This window comes from Diabrotica undecimpunctata, chromosome 2, assembly GCF_040954645.1.
Source record: "Diabrotica undecimpunctata isolate CICGRU chromosome 2, icDiaUnde3, whole genome shotgun sequence".
In the NCBI taxonomy this organism is placed as follows: domain Eukaryota; kingdom Metazoa; phylum Arthropoda; class Insecta; order Coleoptera; family Chrysomelidae; genus Diabrotica; species Diabrotica undecimpunctata.
The window spans coordinates 74,246,605-74,269,078 of NC_092804.1; the positions used below are offsets into that span (position 1 = coordinate 74,246,605).

Here is a 22,474-nt window from a genome sequence, read left to right on the forward strand (position 1 = left end):
ATCTAAAATAATTCCGCCATTTAACACTATCTATTTCTGTATAAGTCTAATGGTAGGTTTATTAGACTATTAGTAAAATTATCTAGTTAGGAATTTTTCTTGAAATGTTTTCTTCAACTGAATACTAAACGTAATATTTCACATACCTATAAAGGTTAATTGGTTTCAAAATAACTGAAATATCTACAGCCTATAAATAGAAAACATATTTTAAAGGTAACAATGTTAAAAGCTGAGAATTACATCATAAATACTTGAGGATATTTTACATGTTGGAATGGATATAAGACGAACAACTTTACGATATACAAAAATAGATGGAACTTGCAGCGAGGTTTGATAAATAGTAAATTATCTTATATAAAATAACGAACAAACAACTAAAGTATCTTTATACCCCAATTTATATAAACAAATATCTTCCTATTTTATTTATCAACGCTTTTAAAACATAATTTATAAAGGTTTGTTTCGATATTTTATACTGTGATTTTTTTGTAAATTTTTAAAATCAATAATAACTATTATAGTAATATTTTTAATATCAAGTGTACAGAGTGTCCCAAATTGGTATGTTTTGCAGGGTATACCGAATACAGATGGTCAATAAATAGCTCCTCGCATTAGCGAGATACAGGACAAATATTAAAAAAATGTCGAAACGACAGGGCTTTATTATGAAAAATTTTTTATCAGTCTTACTACGAAAATATCATACCAACTTATGTTTTTTTATTTGAGACACCCTATATCTTTTGACACATTTCGTTTATATTTTCAATTCTTTTTTACCCGATATGGCATTTTATGTATTTTCTGTCCCTTTACAGTTGACGTCTTGTTAAAGAAATTTCGTAACAAAACACTAACATAACATTGATTATGCTGATACTAATCCTTCACAGTTGTATTTACCAGAAATAAGATCAGACAACTAAAAAATAGGAGCAACAAATTTACAAACAACAAAAAACTACGTACCTACAAAAAACAATAATAAACTAGGTGGGTAACAACTAGAATTAATGTTACAAAAATATGAAAATTATAATAAATGTTAAAAATGTTTTGGTGTAATAATAATTGATATTATTTGGCAAATATAGGAAAAGGTTTCAGAATCTTAGCCGCCGGCGCAGACAACAGAGAGAGCGCGCATTCGGAGAGTAAAAGATGGAAGGCGTAAACGCTCGGTTTAGTGATAAGGTACAGTCTTCTTCAAAAATTATTTTATTTTAATTTATTATAACATATCGAGTCGGTAGGTAGGTATCATTAGGAAGGTAATGAATTTAGTGGGTTTTTAAATGCCAAAATTTAAATACTAAGAAACATTTGGATATAATACAAATTATACAAATACCTAGTATGGAGTCATTAGCAAGAAATGTTTTGTTGAATTTGACGTAATCCATTAATATCTTTTTAATCGTAATAAAGTTATACAGGGAGGTAGGTATTATTTAAAAAATACGTCAAACATTTATTTTTTATTTATTAGCTTTTTTCCTTTTGTCAGTATTAAACTAGTGAAAGTATTACATTTACAGATTGCAAAAGTGTCGTAGAGAGATTAAAAAATATAAGTGCGTCCAAGAACTTAAATCATCTAGAAGCCATGTCTTTATATATATTGTTATGATTCATTTTATCCGCCAAAGATAAAATTAAAATTACTAAATGGACCATCTAAATAAATTTTCAAGATATCCTGGAGAGTTGTTATGCTATATAAAATTAAAAATAATATTGGTTTGCTCTTAATATATTTCAAATTATAAAATATATTAATTCAAAATATTTCAACTGATAAACTATGAACGATATTTCAAAGAAATAAAAGTCCATTATCTTTTGATTACCTGTAGTAAACAAAATTTAAGATATGCATAAATTATTTTCTTTGTAAAATATATTTGAGTGAGCGTAGTGAATTGAACAATACGACCGGGTTTTCCAAATGGACTTGTACAGTGAATAAAGACAATAGGGTAGAATTTAGAAATTATATTTCTCTGTTAGTTCTTAAGAATTTGTAGAAACCGATTAGCATGTTAATAGTTTGTAGGAAATTTATAATTGTAGGTAAAATTGTTTGTTTGTTATCTAAATGGTTTATGGGGATACGTATGACGAACTGTGATTGGACGAGATAAAAAAAAGGTGGGATGGCTATGTGCGGATGAGAGTTTAGCTAGATTTTAGAGGAAAAAAAAGATCATCAATTGTTTTCCAAGGGTGCAAGGCGAACAGTCGTAGTTCTTTGGAGGTTCCCAAGTGATAGTAAGCATTAGAAGTGAATGTTTGTGAGTTTTCGTGGACTAAGTGTATCCTGACGGAAGATGATCCAGTAAAATATTGTAAGTAATACTTTTCTGTTTATATATTCCAAGAGTCACTGTTCAGGCCGGAACGAGAGATTCAGTTTATCGAGAGGAGAAGAAGTTTATCTTTTGAACGATACGTGCATCTGAAGAAGATCATTGAAGACGAGAGGCTCGCAATAATTTGTTGTAAGATTGCTGATTACCGAGGGAACTGCTAAGAATAGATAGTGTAGGCTACAAGGAACAAGGATTTGGACAACTCATCATCAGAGAGATAGTTTTTTTTTCATTCGTCAGTTTTTTCTTTATCAACAAAGTTTTTTTTTTAATTGCTTCAGAAAAGATAGAAATATTTATCAGGAGATATAGAACAACAATTTTGATTTGAAATTTTAATTTATATAGTATATAACATTAATTTTTGAAGGTTCACGTACGTAGAACAAAATTTTGATAATCATTGTATGAGATATTTTTTGTTTAAGATATTTGAGTGTGAATTTTATTTCAATATATAATTTTGTATCATATATGTTTATTATTCCGGTATTCCTCAGACCTTACCTATCATATGTAAAGCATAGATATTGAAGGACGAATATAACCCTGAGATAAGAGAATTAAATATTGTGATAAAATTAGAATTGCATCATTTGAATAAGTTTAATTAATTAATTAATTAGCTAATTAATTGCTTGGCGCATATATACTATATATATATATATATATATATATATATATATATATATATATATATATATATATAGTATAGAGCCTTAGAAATGGACAGAAAAGAAAATGTTAAAATTTCGCGAAGATAGAGCAATAAGAAATAATAATTAAGAAGAGTAAAATGTTTACAGAGGCTCAACTCCTGAAAAATCACTATCAGGCTCAGAATTATCATCACTGAAATCACTACTACTGTCTTCGTCAAGAGTAACCATTATTTCATCAAAAACTAAATCTAAAACAGGTTCTTTTTCCCTATAAATTGTTCGAAACTTTTAGCGTGTTCACACCGTTTTTTCCACTCTTCATTTGAAAATGTTCGAAAAAATTCATCGCAAAAACGATCCACAGAACTAAACTTAAAGTCAACGTTTTTATCGGCCACGTATTTCTTAAGAGCTGCCCATACTAATTCTATGGGGTTGAGATCTGGATACGGAGGCAGCCGTAATACCGAATGACCACTATTACCCAGTATTCTGTCAATTTCATACACCTTAAATCTGGGTTTATGGATTTGTACAATGCTGTAAAGATCTACTTTTAACATATCTTCTGAAAAAGGCAGATTGCATTGTCTTAGCCACTCTTTCATTACATTTTTCGTTGAACTTATATTAGAACAACCTTTCAACTTGCACGTTGTGATAAGAAGCATTGTCAACAACCAGTACACTACGTGGAGGAAGATTAGGAATAAGCATTTCCTGAAGCCATTTTTTATAATTTTCGTAATTCATTTCACTGTGGTAGTCACCTGTTTTTGTGTTTGATTTAAATTTCAAACAAGCATTTTTCACAAAACCGTTTTCACCACCTGCATGCACTGTTATTAGTCTCTGAGCTTTTGAAATCGGAGCACGTAATCCCTCATTGAAATTGTCGCTCCAACTTTTCGAGTGAGAATGGGAAGAATGAATGTAGGTTTTGTCCATGTATATGATAGGACGCTTCTCTTCTCGGTATTTTTTAACATATCGAAGAAAGTTACGTCTCAACTGTTGAATTATCGGTTTTTCCATTAAAAGTTTTTTATTAGTTTTTGCTTTTCTCCAACGAAACCCTATATCCCTCATCGCTTTTCTCAATGATTCAGGCGAACCATTGTAGTTGTACTCAGTGGCAAATTTCCTATTTACTCGTCATAAAGTTGGAACTTGTTTTTCGGTAGTACAAGAATTAATAATAAATCAACTTAGCCGACTTATTTCTTTTTTTTTTTTATTTGGAGTACTAAATGTTGATGCAGTACCATCTTCGATGCACTTCATTTCCTTCGAAATGGCTTGTATGGCGGATAAACTTACACCTGTTGCTCTTACAACACGTTTTTGCACTTGTTTTAAGTCTATTAGAGGTACGTTGTCCCTTGCTTCTTGTTCCATAAAATGCATAACATTTGCTATAATTTCTCGGTTTTGACCGGACAATACTTTTAGATTTAATTTTGATTTAAATTCCATTTTACGTCACTGAGACTCACGAAAACTCTGCCGCAGACTGTACCGACCGAACTTTACACGTTGAATTGTTGACTTCGACTGGTATATTTCCGATAAATTTAGTGCGCATCAGGTGGGCGTGGCGATTGTAAGATTTTCAATCTTCCTATGTTTGACAAATAATCACTGGGTTATTTTTCTTAATTTTTGATGAATGCTTTGTAATATTTTTTTTAATTTTGTTTTTTTTTATTTTTAGTAAATTCAGTTTTACAAACATTGTGTTTTAGATACCCCCAATAAAAAAATCAGGAGGATTTAATTCTGGTGAACGACGGGGCCAACTAACAGGACCATAAGTTGCAATCCACCAATTATGAAGTGTTTGAAAAGTTTAATTTAAATAATTTTCAACGAATTCAGTATTATGAGCAACTGTTCGATCTTGTTGGAACCAAAATTTATTTCCCTCAGCCAAATATTCCTATTCAAAAATGTCATTTAAATCCGTTTCTAAGATGTCTATATATCCGACAGCAGTTAGTTTATCATCAAATATATGATAAATTAATTTATTACGCTTGAAAAAACAGCTAGTTAAAACCGAATCTTCCTTGCGTCCTGATCCACTGAACAAAGTGGGGATTTGAGTAATTCGAATATAGTTCATTGTGTTGGTGAAATATTCCTGGACTGGATATGCGAGCGTCATAGCTAAACATTACCGTTAAATAAGACTTTGGATCTTCCATTTTCTTTATACCTTTTTGCAAATTCGATCCTCAAATACTGGTTTGGGTATAACTTTTCACGGACAGATGTACGATAAGGCCTAAATTTATATTTCCTTAAAATTCTCCCAGAACTTGTCTCTGGAATACCTATCCTCTTCTTAATGTGGCATAAAGAAGTTTTATGGTATGCTTGTATATAAACCAATGTATTTACAAATCTTACGTTATTATTTTTTCATACTGACTTCGTGTTTTTACGAAACACCCATACTGTAATAAATATGAGTATTTTGTCTGGTTGCCTTTTTTCTCGATATCGTTAAAGATATAATTCAGATGCAGCACTAACATTCTTTTGGCATTCAATCAAGTGCATTCGTACTTTTTATAATTTTTAAAATTCATGTTTTTGTTGACAATATTTTACGTCGCAAAAGAAACTGTGACAGATAATACAGATAATTCAGGCTCTGTTTTATTTTCCATGCTAATATGACCAAAGCTTAAATAAAATGAACATTCTTACAAGATGTAACAATATGCCATTTTAGGTATAAAAAATAGAAGACGGGTAAAATAATTATAAATGGAAACGAAAAAGGTAATAAAATACAGCACGTTTATTTCGTGATAATTTTATTTATAAAATATAAAATCAATAATTCAAAAATGATAATTCACTTTGAACCAGCAATAAGCAGTAAAGTATTCACTTTACTTTGACGTTGGGTAGGTAATGATTTTATTTATTTTTGCTTAATAAAACTGTTAATGATTAGTATTCTCATAATAATACGTTAAAATTAAGAAAATAGAATAAGAAAATAAAAAGGAGATAAAATTAATAAAAAAAAAATTTAGAAATTTTCCAGAAATAAATTATGGAAGACCATCATGTCGAAAAGACCGTTATTAACTACTAAGAATTATCTTGTATGCAATTGCTTATTACAATCAATGGACAACTCCAAATCACACTTTCTACACATGGTTCTAACAGAAATGCGCACCGTCGTCTTTTCTTGTTCGGAATGTATATCAAGATGTGATCTTGTCTGTCAAATTTGATGGTGTCGCTGGTTGAAATAGAATATTCTGGTCGAGTTACTTCTGTACCATACTTCATAAGATACATGAGGTGGCTATATCTCTGCGAAAATCGATTTGTTTTACTGAACTGGCGGTCTTCTTCTAAATATGTCAAGTGTTTTTCAAGGATGTGTCTAGTAATCATATAAATAATGGCCACCACCTTTTTTATCTAATAACAATCCTGTACCTCTCTATATTTTGATCCATGAAGTCCGACCCTCTCATCCTATGAGACACCGGACGAGGTACTTAAATAATTTTCTTCTCTTTTTGAGGAAACCTTTTTACAAGTGTCATTGGTTGGATGAGATAAGAGGTAAAGAAAGCAGTAACAATATTACTGTCGAACTAGTGTACAAAAAGTATGCCATTGCTGCGTTCAATAAGACCAATACAATCATCTCAATCTACCTTTTATTGAAAATTTGTTTTCGAGGGTAAAGCTATATACTTAGGTAAAAGATTTTCGTGAATGTTACTGGTGCACCAAATACCATTTTCTCTCATATTCGACGGTAGGTTAACGCTGGTAAACAAGTAAATTCCTTTTATTTGTGGGACTCACGCAGAGTCACTTTTCTGCTGATATTATGATATTGTCTTTCTTGGCCGTTGTATTGAAGATATGTGTTAATCTTTGGAGCTCGTCTTCTTTTTCCTTGCAGCGCTCTGTTTAAATGTCATAAGATTGCGTTAGTTATATGTAATACTAGGATAGGTTATGTTAGGTTAGAACTAATATGGGTCCATTGTCATTTTCTTTAGTATGGAATATTTATTTTGCAATATTGAATTTGAATCTCCACATATATCCCTCTGCTACTGTCGAGGATTTCATACGTCGCGCTGTTCGTTTGAGCGCCAGCATATCTGCTATAATATATAAAAGAAGAGTCGCGCAGTATCTTCTGAAGTATTTTCTCCTTCAACATATATTTTTCCAGAAATATTACTCTGATAAACCTTTAAATTTAACTGTACAACACCATATGAAACTTGGAAATTAAAGTCAGCCGATTGGGAAAAATACTCGAACTTAGTAAGCATACGTATACCAAATCTCGTTATATCAGATAATATAGACACTACTCTATCATCTTTCAATGGTATAATTTTAGACGCAGCCAGAGATTCTATAGGAAAAACCAAAAATATCACAAAAGCTCCTCTTCCTTGGTGGAACACTGAAATCGCATCCGCTTTAAAGCAAACAAAACATGCTTTTAATATATACAAAAAGTTTAACACACCTAATAACTTAAACAATTTTAGATCTTTAAGGGCGAGATCTAGATTTTTAATAAAACAAGCAAAAAAAGAGAGCTGGACCAATTACGTGTCGTCAATTGACTCGTCTACGCCCATAAGGGATATATGGCAAAAAATAAGGAAAATAAAAGGTTCAAAAACATTTAACCATATTGACACAATCACTACAAATGATCTAACAACTTCAGACAAACACGAAATCTCAGAAATTTTAGTAGAACACTATCAGTTGTATTCAAGCAATCAGCAGTACCACCCAAATTTCTTAGAACACAAAGAAAGAACAGAAGCATCAAAAATTAATATAGAAGATACTGCTGATCCACTAAACACTTCCATAACACTTGATGAATTAAATGAAAGTCTTAATAACCTCAAAAATACCTCACCTGGACCTGATGACATACCACCAATTTTCATAGAAAAACTACCTATAAGCGCGAAGGTTACTTTAGTAGAGATCTACAACAAAATTTATTCGACCCATAAATTTCCATCTCTCTGGCGCGAAGCAATTATAATACCATTTTTAAAAGACAATAAACCAAAAAACTTATCTTCTTCGTATCGACCAATATCTCTTACCTGTAGCATCTGTAAAATAATGGAAAAAATTCTAAGCAAAAGATTAAAATGGTACTTAGAAAAGAAAAATCTCCTTACATCCATCCAAAGTGGGTATCGATCAGAACGGTCTACAATAGATAACATTATAGCATTAGAATCTGAAATACACGAAGCTTTTATACATAAACAAAAATTAATAGCAATTTTCTTTGACATCACAAAAGCATTTGACACCACGTGGACATATCACATCTTAAAAACAATGAAGAGTTGGAAAATAGATGGTAAATTCCTAGCCTTCGCCAAAAACTTCCTGGAGAACAGAAGTATAAAAGTTAAAACAAACGGTGTCATGTCAACTAAGAAATCACTGGAAAATGGTATCCCTCAAGGATCTGTATTAAGCCCCCTGCTATTCTTAATAGCAATCAACAACGTATCTAACCATTTTATGCTTCCAGTAAAAGCAAACCTTTACGCCGATGATCTTGTAATATATATGAGAAGTAAAAACCTAAAATCAGCTGCATCAATATTACAAAATACACTAAATAAATTAGAAGGGTGGTCTTTAGATATAGGCTTGAGATTTTCAACCGAAAAAACTAAAGTAATAATATTTGACAAAAGAAAAACACAACACCAGTTAAATTTAAAACTTAACGGAAATACTCTTATAACAATCAACGAAATCAAATTTTTGGGAATGACATTCGACTCTCAACTAAAATGGACATCGCACATAAATGAACTAATTAAATCATGCCAACAGAGAATAAATCTTCTAAAAGTTCTTTCCAATCACAAATGGGGCGCAGACACAACTATTCTTCTGCGATTATATCAAGCTCTAATTAGAAGCAAACTAGATTATGGATGTATATGCTACGAAACTGCTACTAAAACTCAAATGAACAAACTGGACATCATCCAATCCACAGCATTACGCATAGTTTTCGGAGCTTTCAGAACCACGCCAATTAGCAGCCTTCAAGTCCTAGCAGGAGAACCGCCATTAACTCTCAGAAGACAATATTTTTCAATGTGTTGTGCTACTAAATATCTCAGTGCAAAGGAAAACCCGTTTATAACAAGCCTAATAAGGAGCAATCCTCCAAATCTGTACTCAAATTATTGCCCTAGAAACTTACCTTTCAATGAACGAATAAATCGATTTGAATTCGATATACATCAATTGAGAGCCACTTCTACAAACAGATGCCAGTCTCCTCCCTGGAAAGTTCAAATACCAAAAGTAGATTTTACCTTACTTAACTATCCCAAACATTCACACAATCCTTCTGAAATACAACAACAATTCCGGTCTACCATCTCCAGATACCCTGATTTCAAACTAATTTTTACTGATGCCTCTAAAAGCAGTAATGGTGTAGCTGCTGCAGCTATTTTTGAAGACAACACCTCTGTCACCCGTCTAGCCAAACATATATAGTGTAGCATATATACTGGAGAACTGCAGGCAATCTTCAACGCACTGAACCAATGTACCAGCATTGATACAAACTTTCTTATTATATCAGATTCTCTAAGTGCCTTAAATGGTGTCAAGCAGATGTATCCTACTCATGCCAATTTAGCATTAATAAAAGACATGTTATACAATGCCCAAACATGTGGTAAAAACATAACATTTTTATGGGTACCATCCCATGTTGGGATAAAGGGTAATGAAGCAGCTGATAAAGCAGCAACAGAAACTATCAATAACATGACAATTCCTATTATGCAAAACATACCAATTTCAGACCAAAAAACATTAATAAAAACTTACATGAACAAAATCTGGCAAGTAAAATGGAACCAAACAGAAGCAAAATTAAAAAGTATCAAACCAGATGTTACTTCTGCTTTACTACCGCTCCCAGCTAAAAGACATGACCAAGTAGTTATTAACAGACTGCGGCTAGGTCATACAAAATTTACACATGGATACATCATCTCCAAGGACCCTCAGCCGATTTGCCACATCTGTCAAATACCATTTTCAGTGCAACATATAATGATAGACTGTCCAGTGTACTCAACAGCAAGATCGACAGCAAAACTAAAACACAATTTGAAAGAAACTCTAAAAGAAGACATCAGCAATACAATAAATTTTATCAAAAATTGTAAACTGTATAACAAACTGTAACATAACATAAAATGTTTGTATTTTACAAAACTGTTATGTAAATTTTAATAATATACTAAATGTAACTTTTCTAAAATAAAGATATACCACCCGCTAATAACCCTAGGGGTTGATGCGGTAAAAAAAAAAAAAAAAAAAAAAAAAACTTTAAATTGTGTATATTTGAGGAATTTATATTTCTGTTAATTATTTGCAATCATGGTAATTAATGGCATTTTTAATAAAATAATTTTTGAAATATCGTGATCCAGTATGTAATAAATATGATTAAAAATGGTATTGGTTTCAATGTATATTATCATGATCACAAAGCGCTTTAGTAGAAAACAGACGGATATTTATTTGCATGTATATGGAACAATATGTTTTTTATTTAAATTATATTACTCTTAAAGCATGTATAAGGTCTGCAGTAATTTATACAAATATATAGTAAACTTTTAAAACGTTTCGATTTTTCCTTCTTTTTCATTTTTATAGATAGTCTCTATCAAAATCGAAATTCGAGTTTATTAGATATTTTATTAATCTCGTAGCCGTCGATGCAATAATAATAGATGAAGCGGGTAAATTAAAATTAGATCTAATTACCATATTTTTATCAGGAGAGTGATTGAATAAAACATCAATTCTGGCGCTATAAATAAAACTTGGAAGCGGAATCATAATTTTGGTGTCAAGCCATAAAAAGTGACACTAAGTAATTGGATCTACAAATCAGTTACCATACACGACGTGTACGAAACGCGGTCTCTCTTACATTGTAAAACACCAGAGTTTTGTTGCCATTGTAACAGGAGTTTTGTTTTAATTTTTATGTCGATTCTTTCGCTATTTATAAAACTAAAATCAATATCATGGCATGTATAACTGTGGAAGGCCATGTTAAAATTATAGCAACTTCCTGCAAATGTATGGATGAAATCAAGAGAGTTTTAGATAAAAAATTAAGTCAACAATTATTTTTGTCTCAGTGTATTGTGTTTTACGGCTTAATTCATAGTGTACATTATATCAAAGTAACTTAAAAAGTTTTTAATAACTTCATTGGTAAGCTCCATTAAGGTTACAAACTATGATAATCAGAAATGTTTCAGTATGATAGCCGAAGTCCAGGTTGCGCAATTTCATATTATGTTTAAAATAATTTATTTCGTACATAAAAATATCCTTTCTTTTCGAATCGGCTCTTTCCTACCACACTTTCTTTATGGCATTTTTTACAAGATCGAGACCTGGTCCTTTCTTCTTTCTCTAGGTTTTCCCCTCAGCGTTTTAGTTTCTGAATTCCATCTGGTGACATTCTTAATCTTCTTCTTCTTCTAGTGCCGACTCCATTAATGGCTCCATTATATAGCCATTGTAAATTCGTCTCTATCTTCAGCTTTTCTTAAAATTGTCTGTGAGTTTAAACCGGTCCACTCCGCTAATGTTTTTCAGCAAGGATATTTGTCGTCTAGCAGGACCCCTTTTTCCTTCAATTTTACCCTTCATAATCAACAGCATCAACACATGCATAGCATTTCTAATAATATGCCCCAAATATGCTCTATTTCTCCTTTTAATGGTGGTCAAAAGTTCTCTGTCTCTTCCCATTACGCGCAACACCATTTCGTTCGTAATATAATCGGTTCATTATTCCTGGTCCGGTCCTGATTGCGGATTTAGATTTTAGGAAATCGAGACTCCTAAGTATTTTATTTTGTCCACTTGTTCAATATCTTTATTTAATGTCTGGATCTTTGTTTGACTTTACCCCTTTGACTGTGTAACCATGGTTTTTGTTTTCCCTATGTTTATTGTTAAAAAAACTGTTCAATTTATTTTGATCCCTTTTGTACCGTTTTTAAGTGCTTGTATAAATAACTCTTCGGAGTATAATTTAAATAGTAATGGTAAAAGAGTAAAGATCTTAGATATCTAATTATACTATCATAGGAACACTCCTAACCTAGATCTTCTGCTAGAGAGTTCGAGATATTGTAACAACGATTTTCTTGTACATATTTACTACAATTGTGTAAAAAAAGTATTTAACTGTTAATCGAACGTTACACTGATCACATATGGGTGGGTTATTCTTTGTGAAAAGGTAAGAGAGTGTGCAAGCACAATTTGTTCACGTCTGTTAAGTGACGATGGAATCCACTGGGAAACATTACTCTTGATCTTATTCAGCTTAAAATTAGTTTAAGACCACTTATTTCGCCACAAACACAACTATTTTTAAAATAAGCTTTAAAGTCACTGGAAACACACTTGTCTATAGGCTCCGAACAATCGCTTAAAATTGCCTGTCGTGCAGTACTGTCAGCTTCTTCGTTTCCCGTTATTCCGACGTGTGATTCCACAAAAATTGAACTCTTCTTCCATGTTGATGAGCTTGAAACAGCTGGTATTTTAGTACTTTTACTACGTATAAATATAGTACAATATGTGCTACATATTGGGGGTAGATGGATCGTTACCTCTTGGTGATCTGTCAGTATATGTTCTTCCTCTAGGTTTTACTTGAGGTAACATCAATACAACTACTAAATTTGTGTACGAATAATGAGTTCTTCGTAGCGAACTTTGCTGGTTCGATGGAAGATTTTTTCTTACCGTACAAAGCTTCTGAGCTCCGAAGGACCAGCTGGGGAATCCAGCAACTGAAAGGTTGATCCCTTGACAAGAGATAGGGGTAAACATTAAATTGGTAAAAGTCTTAATTAAGATTAGTCAAAATGTATCTTTAATAAAAGAAATAATAGCCTATAGCACTGTAGAAAATATCAGTTATCAGTTTATTGTTTATAGATAAGAACAGTAAAGGTTTATGTAATATTCAAACCGTTGTTGGATCGGCAAATCGTTTTCTATGCATTCGCGACACGTGATGGCAACGCCGCGACTTAGAACAATTGAGAGGTTGAATAAGTAGATATAAGTTTGATTATTACTTACATAGGGACAGCATCTAATTATTTTTAGCTGCCAACAATACTGGCCACAAAACTAGGTAATTGAGAAATAGTGTATATTAAGAAATGAACTGACTGGTCGCAAGCTCTTGCTTGTCTGACCTTTCCTTATGAAGGTTGCTTGACGACTATATTATTTTTGAGGAACTTGTTTGTCTTTCGTTGTTAATCGTTCAGGGCCGAGAATGGACTGTTTTTGAGAGACTAGTCCAAGTTTAGAAATAAGGGGAATATTTAAATAAAAATAAGAAGTTTTAACAATGTACAGGTTTATGGTAAATTCGTACAATTTGTGACATTTTCAAATTATGATTAAACACAATATAGCATAATATAGCAATAGCAAGAGACAAATCGCCAAATGGAAGAAGATCATTGGGACGACCGAGGAACAGATGGTCAGACAACGTCAATTGGGGCAAAAAACCGAAGTAAAACAGGCATTAAGCCTATTTATAAAGTAGGAAGAAGAAGATTACACACATTAAAAAAGTAGTAACAGTATAAATGTTGACACCATATTTCGATAGATTTCTAGAAAAAGATTTTTTGAAGCTACAGCGTCCGGTAAATTCAAATAGCTTTCGTCTACTGTTATATTTTCTCCAATAGCTCAAGAATATTTTCTACCCACATTTTTCAAATATTTCGTGTGTCTGGTAATTTATCTATAGGTTTTGTTTTCTTTCGTGCAGTCTTATGATCTTGCACAAACAATTGCCTGAATATTTTGGAGCATTGATGTAACTTTCAGATACATCATTGATATAATTTTCAAACTTTGGTTCGGACTTTAAACTGCATCCCGTAGGCAGCTTGTGTAAGAGATAGCACTGTTATGCCACTTAGTGATATTATACGTGTCATATTGAAATCAGGATTTACACTTGTAATAGAAAAAAATAAGTTAGTGTAAGGACGTGATTTCCACGTTGCAAATAGAAACAAAAATTTATAAAAAGTAGATAAATGAAATACTTCTAAAATTACAAAAATTAACCAGCCAATTCAGCGGATACCATTAACATTTTAAAACAAAGGTCATGGTTCAATTATAGATAGACCCGAAGAGTACAACACGGGAAAACCCAGTTTATGTAAAAAAGCTGGATTCATACAAGTCATTTTCAGGCATCAATATCTTGAAAATCAGAAATTTTACTACTTAATTTTAAGAAATTAAAATAAAGTACCACTACTTAAATTATTAACTACATAACAATGAGGCAAAAACTTTCAAGAGTAGGGTTTATAGTGTAAAAAACATTTACATGTTTTGACATGTAAATGTTTTTTACACTATAAAACCGTAGTTGATGACAATTAAAAGTAGACGACTAATTGTTTTTAATGGAGAATATCAAAGCTGGCATAATGAAGGATTTATATTTGCATTGGATTTTATTCAGTATATTAGCTTAAGATATATTAACAACAACGTACTAAACGCATTAGTTGTTCAAAATGGTAAACAACTTGACAAATTAAATTCTCGCAACAATAACGTATATTATGCAAGTAGCAAACGGTACAAATGAATTTGCTTTGAAATCTACTTCTCCTAATCTCTATGCCCTATATTTGTCTTGCACAGATTACTATTTCCTTAATTAGAATCCATCTCTATGTCATATACTTCTTCTTGAGATAAATGTTTTGCTTTTTATGTTCAACAGATCGCAAATATGTTAGCCCATAAACTACAAATTGTAGTAAACATTATGTCGTCTGGAAAAAGTGCACTCACAATCAATTAGCTTTTCTTTAAAACTTTGTGATTTTTATTAATAAAATTGTTAATAATCAAATAAATAAGATTGATTTAATCTTTATATGAAATTTTTGGAACAGCTACTAAAATTAGTTGTGTTTGGCTAAACCGTGAACTAATTATATTAACCTAATAACAACGCAACATGCAACAAGCGTTGTACTTTATGGATGCAAAACCTGGCAACTTGCTAAGAGAACGGAACAAAAACTTTTAGTTCTGGAAATGGCTTTATGGCAGGTACATCTAGAATGATGCACGTAACAAATGACAGAATAAGACAAATCATGGGCAGAATAACCATCAACATAAAAAAATACAGCAAAAATAGCTTATTTGGTTTGGACATGTACAGCAAAAGGCAGACCATCACTGACTGAAGAAAAAACGAGGAAGGCCGAAAACGACATAGCTTGATGGAGTCCAAAAGGCAATATCACAGAGAGATCTATGACCAGCAGACTTGGCCGATAGACCTGACTAAAGACTGGAAGGCGCAGGACGCTATAAACCGGACATTCCTTACCTACAAATCTCCAGGCGAAGATTGTGTAGTTACTGATGCAATCAAAATCGGAGGCACTTGCCTACTTAAAAAAATATATATTTAGTGATTCTACAGTATTCACTGCATTCCCTCGCTCAACCGTTTCCATCTCTCTCTGTTGTCCCATTCTTCATAGTTTAGGCGTCTTTTACTCATGGCGTCGTCTACTTCGTTCTTCCAGGATATTCGGGGTCGTCCTCTTTTCCTCCTTCCTATTGGGCTCTTCGGTTATTCTTTTTATCAATCTGCTGTCGGTAGTTCTTCTTACATATACATACCACTTTAAGTCTTTTTTGTTCTATATATGTTAGTATGTCTGTTTCTATTAATGTTCTTTGCTTTATTTTGTCATTACTTCTCCTATCCATTCTTGTTGCTCTGCAGCATCTTCGCAGACATTCCATCTCTGTTGCTACTATCTTACTGCTGTTTTTCTTATTTATAATCCAATTTTCAGCCCCATATGTCATAATACTTCGCACTAATGTTTTATAAATCTGTGTTTTTGTCTTCATATTTAGGTTTCTATCCTACCATACTGAGTTAAGTTGTCGGATTGTTGTTCTTGTTTGTCCTAGTCTTTGCTTAATTTCTTCCTCTGTTGTTGCCTTTTACGTGATTATAAACCCCAAATATTGAACTTATCCTTTCCTTTGATTGTTACGTTGTCGTCAATCTGTAGGTCTTTTTCACTTGTAGATAGGTACTCTGTTTTCGCGAGGTTAATATCTAGGCCAGCCTTGGTATATTCTTCTTGTAGTTTCCTCATCATGTAACTGAGTTCTTCTTAGTCTTGCGCAATCACTACTTGATCGTCTGCAAAGCTTAACGTTTATAGGTATTCGTTTCGTACCGGTACTCCATGCCTTCGCATTTTCTTTTCCATGTAGTCAAGGCTCTCTCCAAGTATATTTTGAATAGGGTTGGAGCAACCCTGAAGGAGCCCTTTTGTTGTGGCGAAGTCATCTATGATTCTTGCTCCCATTTTAATGGACACTTTATTTTCTTTATACAGAGCTTTTGTAGCTTCTATGAGTTCCGTCTGTACTTCTAATTTGTACATTGCCTCACATAGTTCTGACTTTCTCAGGTCCACAAATGCTAAATGCATATCTCTATTTTTTGCTTTTTTCTTTACAAAGACATCTTTAAAAGCGATATACCAATTTCTTTAAAACGTAAAACATGTGACCAATGTGTGTTGCCTGTGACGAACTATGGTGCCGAAACTTTGACATTGACAGCTACAATTTCTAAAACGCTACAAATAGCTCAGAGGAAAATGGAAATGTCAATGCTGAGTATATCACTTCGTGACCGAGTTAGAAATGAAGACTTAAGACGAAGAGCAGGAGTTACCGATGTAATTTCCCGAATTGTCACACTGAAATGGAATCAGTGATGAAAGGTAGACGAAGAGATTGCTTGAGTGGATTGCCGAGGTTAGAAGTAGAGGAAGACCCCTACTCGTTGGACTGACGATCTCAAGAAAATGTCAAGAAATTGGATGAAAAGTGCTCAAGATACAGCAGAATGGACAAAAATGAGGGAGGCCCATGTCCAGCATTTGGACGCAAAGGGCTGGGTGATGATGATGACGACTTACCTACATCAAAATATCAAAAATTTTGTTATATTGATTAGTTGTAATAACTCGCTTGGTATTGGGTCTGGACCAAGATATTTATTGGTTTTTATCGATTTTATTGAATAAATAACCTCTGTTTTACTAATTTAGGGTAATACGTTTAGAGTGTTCAAACAAAAATGTCCTCTTTTCTGGTCGCAGAATAATTAATTTATGTAAAATTTCATCGGAGTATTTATTTTGTTTTCATATTAATGTTTCCCTCTATTTAGGTATGGCGTGCCATTAATTGCAGCGATATAATTCTTTCGGATACGAAATGGAGCTCGTTAATTTTTTTATCTTTGCACTAATTCCAATAGCGGCTCTATATTTGTGCTGCGTGTCTTTTCTTACGTTTTGTCCATCTTGTATCGCTTATTCACAGTATATAGATCTTTAATCTGCATATCTCCTGTTCGATATTTGTTCATTTTCTGTATTCGCATATGTTCCATGTCGCAATTCTGAGTTTTGTGTATATTCAATAGGCGGCAACGATTTTACTGATTTATGATCTGGAAGCTCCGCTGTCCTTGTCTTTTCTTCTGTCAAATATTGGTTTCCAAGAACCATGAGTAGTGAGTTGATCCTTGTTATTGTGTTCAGCCATGACTGTTACTGGGGTAATTTCCCCTACCACCAGCCTTCCGTATTGTTGTTTCGACTGTAAAGAGAACCTTTGTCCACTGTTGTACATTTTAGTTAGTACCTACGTGCTTTTGAAAATTCTAAACGTACAATTTTCACGTAGTAGGAACCTAGGGGAGATCCAGATCGTATTGGATTTAAGCCAACCTCCATAAGTCTTAGTTGAATTTCATGTTTATATAGGATTAAGCCACAATTGATTGTAATGAAAATTACAATTTTAACTGCTGTGGAAATCGTTTTCAAAAAAAAAAATCGAAAAAAGATCTAAAAAAACTCTGACACCAAACCTAACAACACACAACAAAGATCAAATAACTGTGTATGCAACAATTTCGATGTGGAAGAAACCGAAATAGTTAAAATAAATGAGCATGAAACACACATTCAATAAACAGAGACTTCGAGAAATCACAGATATAAAAATATGCCTGGGACAATGAACACAGACTACAGTGGAAAAATGCATCAATAATCATGAAAGAAACGGATATGAAAAACAAAAAATTAAAGGAGCAGCTCTGGTCCAACTTAATGGAGAAATATGTGTAGCAAACCCATCAGCAGACTATAGGCTCTGGTTTCCAATATTAAAAGAAAGAAGTTAGTAAAAAAAAATATACCAACATTAACGGATTATTACAATGTCGGGGGACACATCGTCTCCAATTATACATACAGTTGAGTCCATTATTCTTTACCTGTGCGTCAATAATACCTAACGACATAAAACATTATACTTTTTATCTAGCATCATTTTCTTCCATACATGAAACTAAAGACAAACCCGCTACCGCCTGTTATTAAATAAAGACACATGTTATTTTTATGAACGCTCTGTCATAAATGCTGTGGAATAGGTCTTGGAAAAAGGCAGAAATGAGACACAACGATTGCTTTATTTCAGACATGACACACACATAATACATGTTGCATACACTGCAGGGGCCAACTTATGTTTCAAACTATTTCTAACACCCCCACTAGTTTGAAATATATGAACCAATAAACAACAATATAGTTCTACAGAATACTATTACTTACTATTAGTGATACCTAAATATTTCACAAACTTACAATGTTTACAAGTGCCTAAAGCCTTTGTTAAAATGTCAGCTGGCATTTCATTGGTTTCTAAATAATCAATACTAATGAAACCATTTTCGACGGCTTCTCTAACAAAGTGATGACGGACATCAATATGCTTAGACCATTTATGAAATACTGGATTAACGTTAACTTTAAAGCACTTTGACTATCGCTATACAAAGAAACACAATTATTAGAAACTGTTAATTCTTTTAACAAATTTTTTAAATAAATTGCTTCCTTTGATGCTTCAGATAAGGCCATATATTCTGCTTCTGTACTAGAAAGAGCAACAGATTTTTGTTTGGTACTCTCCCATGACACAACTGAATTAGAAAAAATAAAACAAAAACCTGTATAGGACCTTCTATCTAGAGCATTACTACCCCAATCTGCATCTACAAAGCCTTCTAAACGTTTTACTTCTTTCAAATTTTAAACAAAAATCTTTAGTTTTCTTTAAATACCTTAATAATCGTTTTGCACTCTTCCAATGCACATCATCAAAACAATTATTGAATTGGCTGAGATAACTAACGCTATATGAGATATCAGGTCTCGTCATTACAGCTAGATACATTAAGCTCCCAATCAACTGTTGATACGGTGCAGAGAATGAGCAATCACTACTTTTATTAAGATTCAAATTCTTTTCCATTGATGTTTCAACACTTTTGCAACCAGCCATACCAAACTTTGACAATAATGAATCAATATACTGCTTTTGATCTAAAGTAATAATATTGTTAACTTTATCAATACAAATATTCATAGCTTTGCTATTAGATTTGCTTAGCTTCACCTAAATCTTTTAACTTAAAATTTACTGCTAAATCTTGTTTTAAAATATTTGTCTCAGTAATATCGTTAGAGAATATAAAAAAGTCATCAACATATAATGCAATTATTGTAATTAAACCATTATTAGACTTAATTAACATACAAGGTTCAAATTTTAACTTCTTGTAATTTAAGTCTTCTAATACAGTTTCTACTTTTTTATACCAAACTCTAGATGATTGTTTCAAACCATAAATAGCACAGTTTAACTTTAAAAACCTTTGTGTCATTATCTGGTTTTACGAAACCTTCAGGTTGCTTCATAAAAACAGTTTCATTTTAGGTTAAACATTTCTAATTTCTATTTCAAAGTTCTGAGTACTTACTATGCTACGAATTCTAACTTCGCCACAACTATGTACAGAGAGTCTTGTACTGTTTGCAATTACAATATCTTTTAAAATAGGTTCTCTTTGATTTAATAACCAATCTTGTCTGCATGTTAGATGCACACTTGCTCCACTATCCAGGATCCAATCTAACTTATTGAACTGTGTACTAAAAGAGATAAGTAAAAGAGATAAAGAAGTTTCTGTGGACACTTCGACATAAAATGACCGGCTTGCTTGCACCTAAAACAAATGATCTTGCCTTTTTTCTTATTTGTGGACAAATGTTTATTATCATGATATCTGCCTCTGTTGTTTACATTTTGCTGTTGACAATTTTGACGTTTATTCGAATTGACATTATTGAGAACAAATGAACCAACTGTCGAAATTCTGTGAGAGTTGTCATCTGAATCATGTCTATTAGCTTCGTTTTAATCGAATCGGCTGTCACCTCAACCCCGCTGTGTTCAATAGCCATCACCATGAGACTAAAACGGTCTGACAACCCTGCTAACATCAGACTTCCGACAAGGGACGTATCTAACTTCATACCTGTTTTCTCAAGCTTCTGGAAAGTTTCCATAATCTGATTGACATATTCTTCCATGGACAAACAATTTTCTAGCCGCAAATAAATTAAAACACGAAGAAGTCCATGTTTTCTCGTAAACCCATTATTTTCATAGATATGTTTTAACTTATCCCAAACTTCTTTAGCTGTAGTTGCTTCTTTAATGTGCACATACAAGGAAGGATCTATAGATAACGCAATCTTTGCTTTGGATTTTGAAATTAAACACTGTGTCGGCTTCTTCACCCTCAACACACTTATTTAGACCTTCTAATACGAGGAAATTTTCCATGGCAAACGATCACTCCTCATAATTCTCACGGCCACGTAATTTTGGAACCGACGACAAATAATTGACGGCCATGTTGTACTTTAAACCACTGCACAATTCGTACGCACAAATATGCTTTATTGTTACTGAAAATTGTACAATTTTATGGACAAACCTTACAAAAAGTCAGAAAAATAACATATCACTTTAAAATTTACGGAAATTTCATAAATCGCCAATATCACAAAATAGAAAAATAATATACTCAATCCATTGCTAAATTTAAAATAAATTGCAAATTGGATTATAAATCCTTACGAACTAATAAGGTTAGTTGCTGCATGTGATACCCAAATATAATAAAAAATGCTTTAGTTACTTGTACATAAACGTACTCTAATTTGGTAGTTACTCGTTAAGAAATTCTTCCACTGAATAATATGGTCTTTCAGACAGATAAGCTTTTGTCATTTTACGAAACTTTAGGAAAGAAGTTGCAGATTTAAGTTACAAAGGGAGATGGTTGTATAATTTTTTTGTCGAATATAATATAGATTTCTTTATTCACCAGTGCTCGTGATCGGTAAATACATATCAAAGCTTAAATTTCTGGTGAAGTAGTTATGATTAGGTCTTGCTGGAAAAACATGTAGGTGTTTACGAATTAAGCAAACAGTTTCTAAAATATATAAAGAGGGAAGAGTTAAAATCCTGTGACTTTTTAAGTAGCTTCCACAATATGTTATTCTACTGAGGCCAAAAAATACCGTGTTGCTCTTTTTTGTAATTTAAAAATAACATCAGATTGGGCAACTGTACTAGAACCCCAAAAAGAAAAACCATATCGAAGATGAGACTTGAACAAAAGAAAATATGTTATTTTGGAATATGCTAAATTTATTTCCTTCGAAACAGATGTTATTGCATAGCAGGCTGAGGCTAGTTTCTTACTTAACAAATCGATATGAAGGGACCATTTAAGGTTGCTGTCTCTAAAAATACCAAGAAATTTTACAGAATCAACGATACTGATCTGGCTGTTATTAAAAAGCAAGGGTTGAAGAGCCCCTTTATAGGATAATGATACTATCTTATTCACGTTAAAAGAAAGTAAATTAGAGTCGGACCAGGTTTTTATTTTAAGTAGATCAGAAGTTATAGTTGCATGAAGAGTTGCAATATTAGAGTTCCTCCAGGTGATACTGAGTATTATCAGTAAAAAGAAAATTTTTTTGAAATAAATTTTCGACTTATTTCGTATACTTTAAATGATGACGCACGGGTAAAGAAAAATGGATTCAAATGTAATATATGTACAACACACAATACATAAACATGTAATACATAAACGCTTAATACACAAACAAATAATACACAAACACGCTAATAATCAGAATTTTACATCATCCGAGGATAAAAACAGCATCCTCAGAATTTTCAACTAAAAGTATGGCTATTTGCCTACAAGATCGGGGCCAAAGTTATTCGTCAAGT

At 32.5% G+C, this 22,474-nt stretch overlaps 1 protein-coding gene across 5 annotated transcripts in view; it reads right to left on the minus strand.

The window, feature by feature from the left end:
• Window positions 1-22,474, minus strand: part of rut (adenylate cyclase rutabaga) — a 933,824-nt gene that overhangs the window by 491,838 nt on the left and 419,512 nt on the right. Inside the window, exon 1 of one of the 5 annotated variants that reach the window (XM_072523103.1) lies at window positions 13,265-13,397. The exons of the other annotated variants lie outside the window; for them this stretch is intronic. The gene's annotated coding sequence lies outside the window, so the exon portion shown is untranslated. Of the gene's footprint in view, window positions 1-13,264; window positions 13,398-22,474 lie in introns of those variants that run through there. 5 annotated transcript variants of the gene reach the window in all.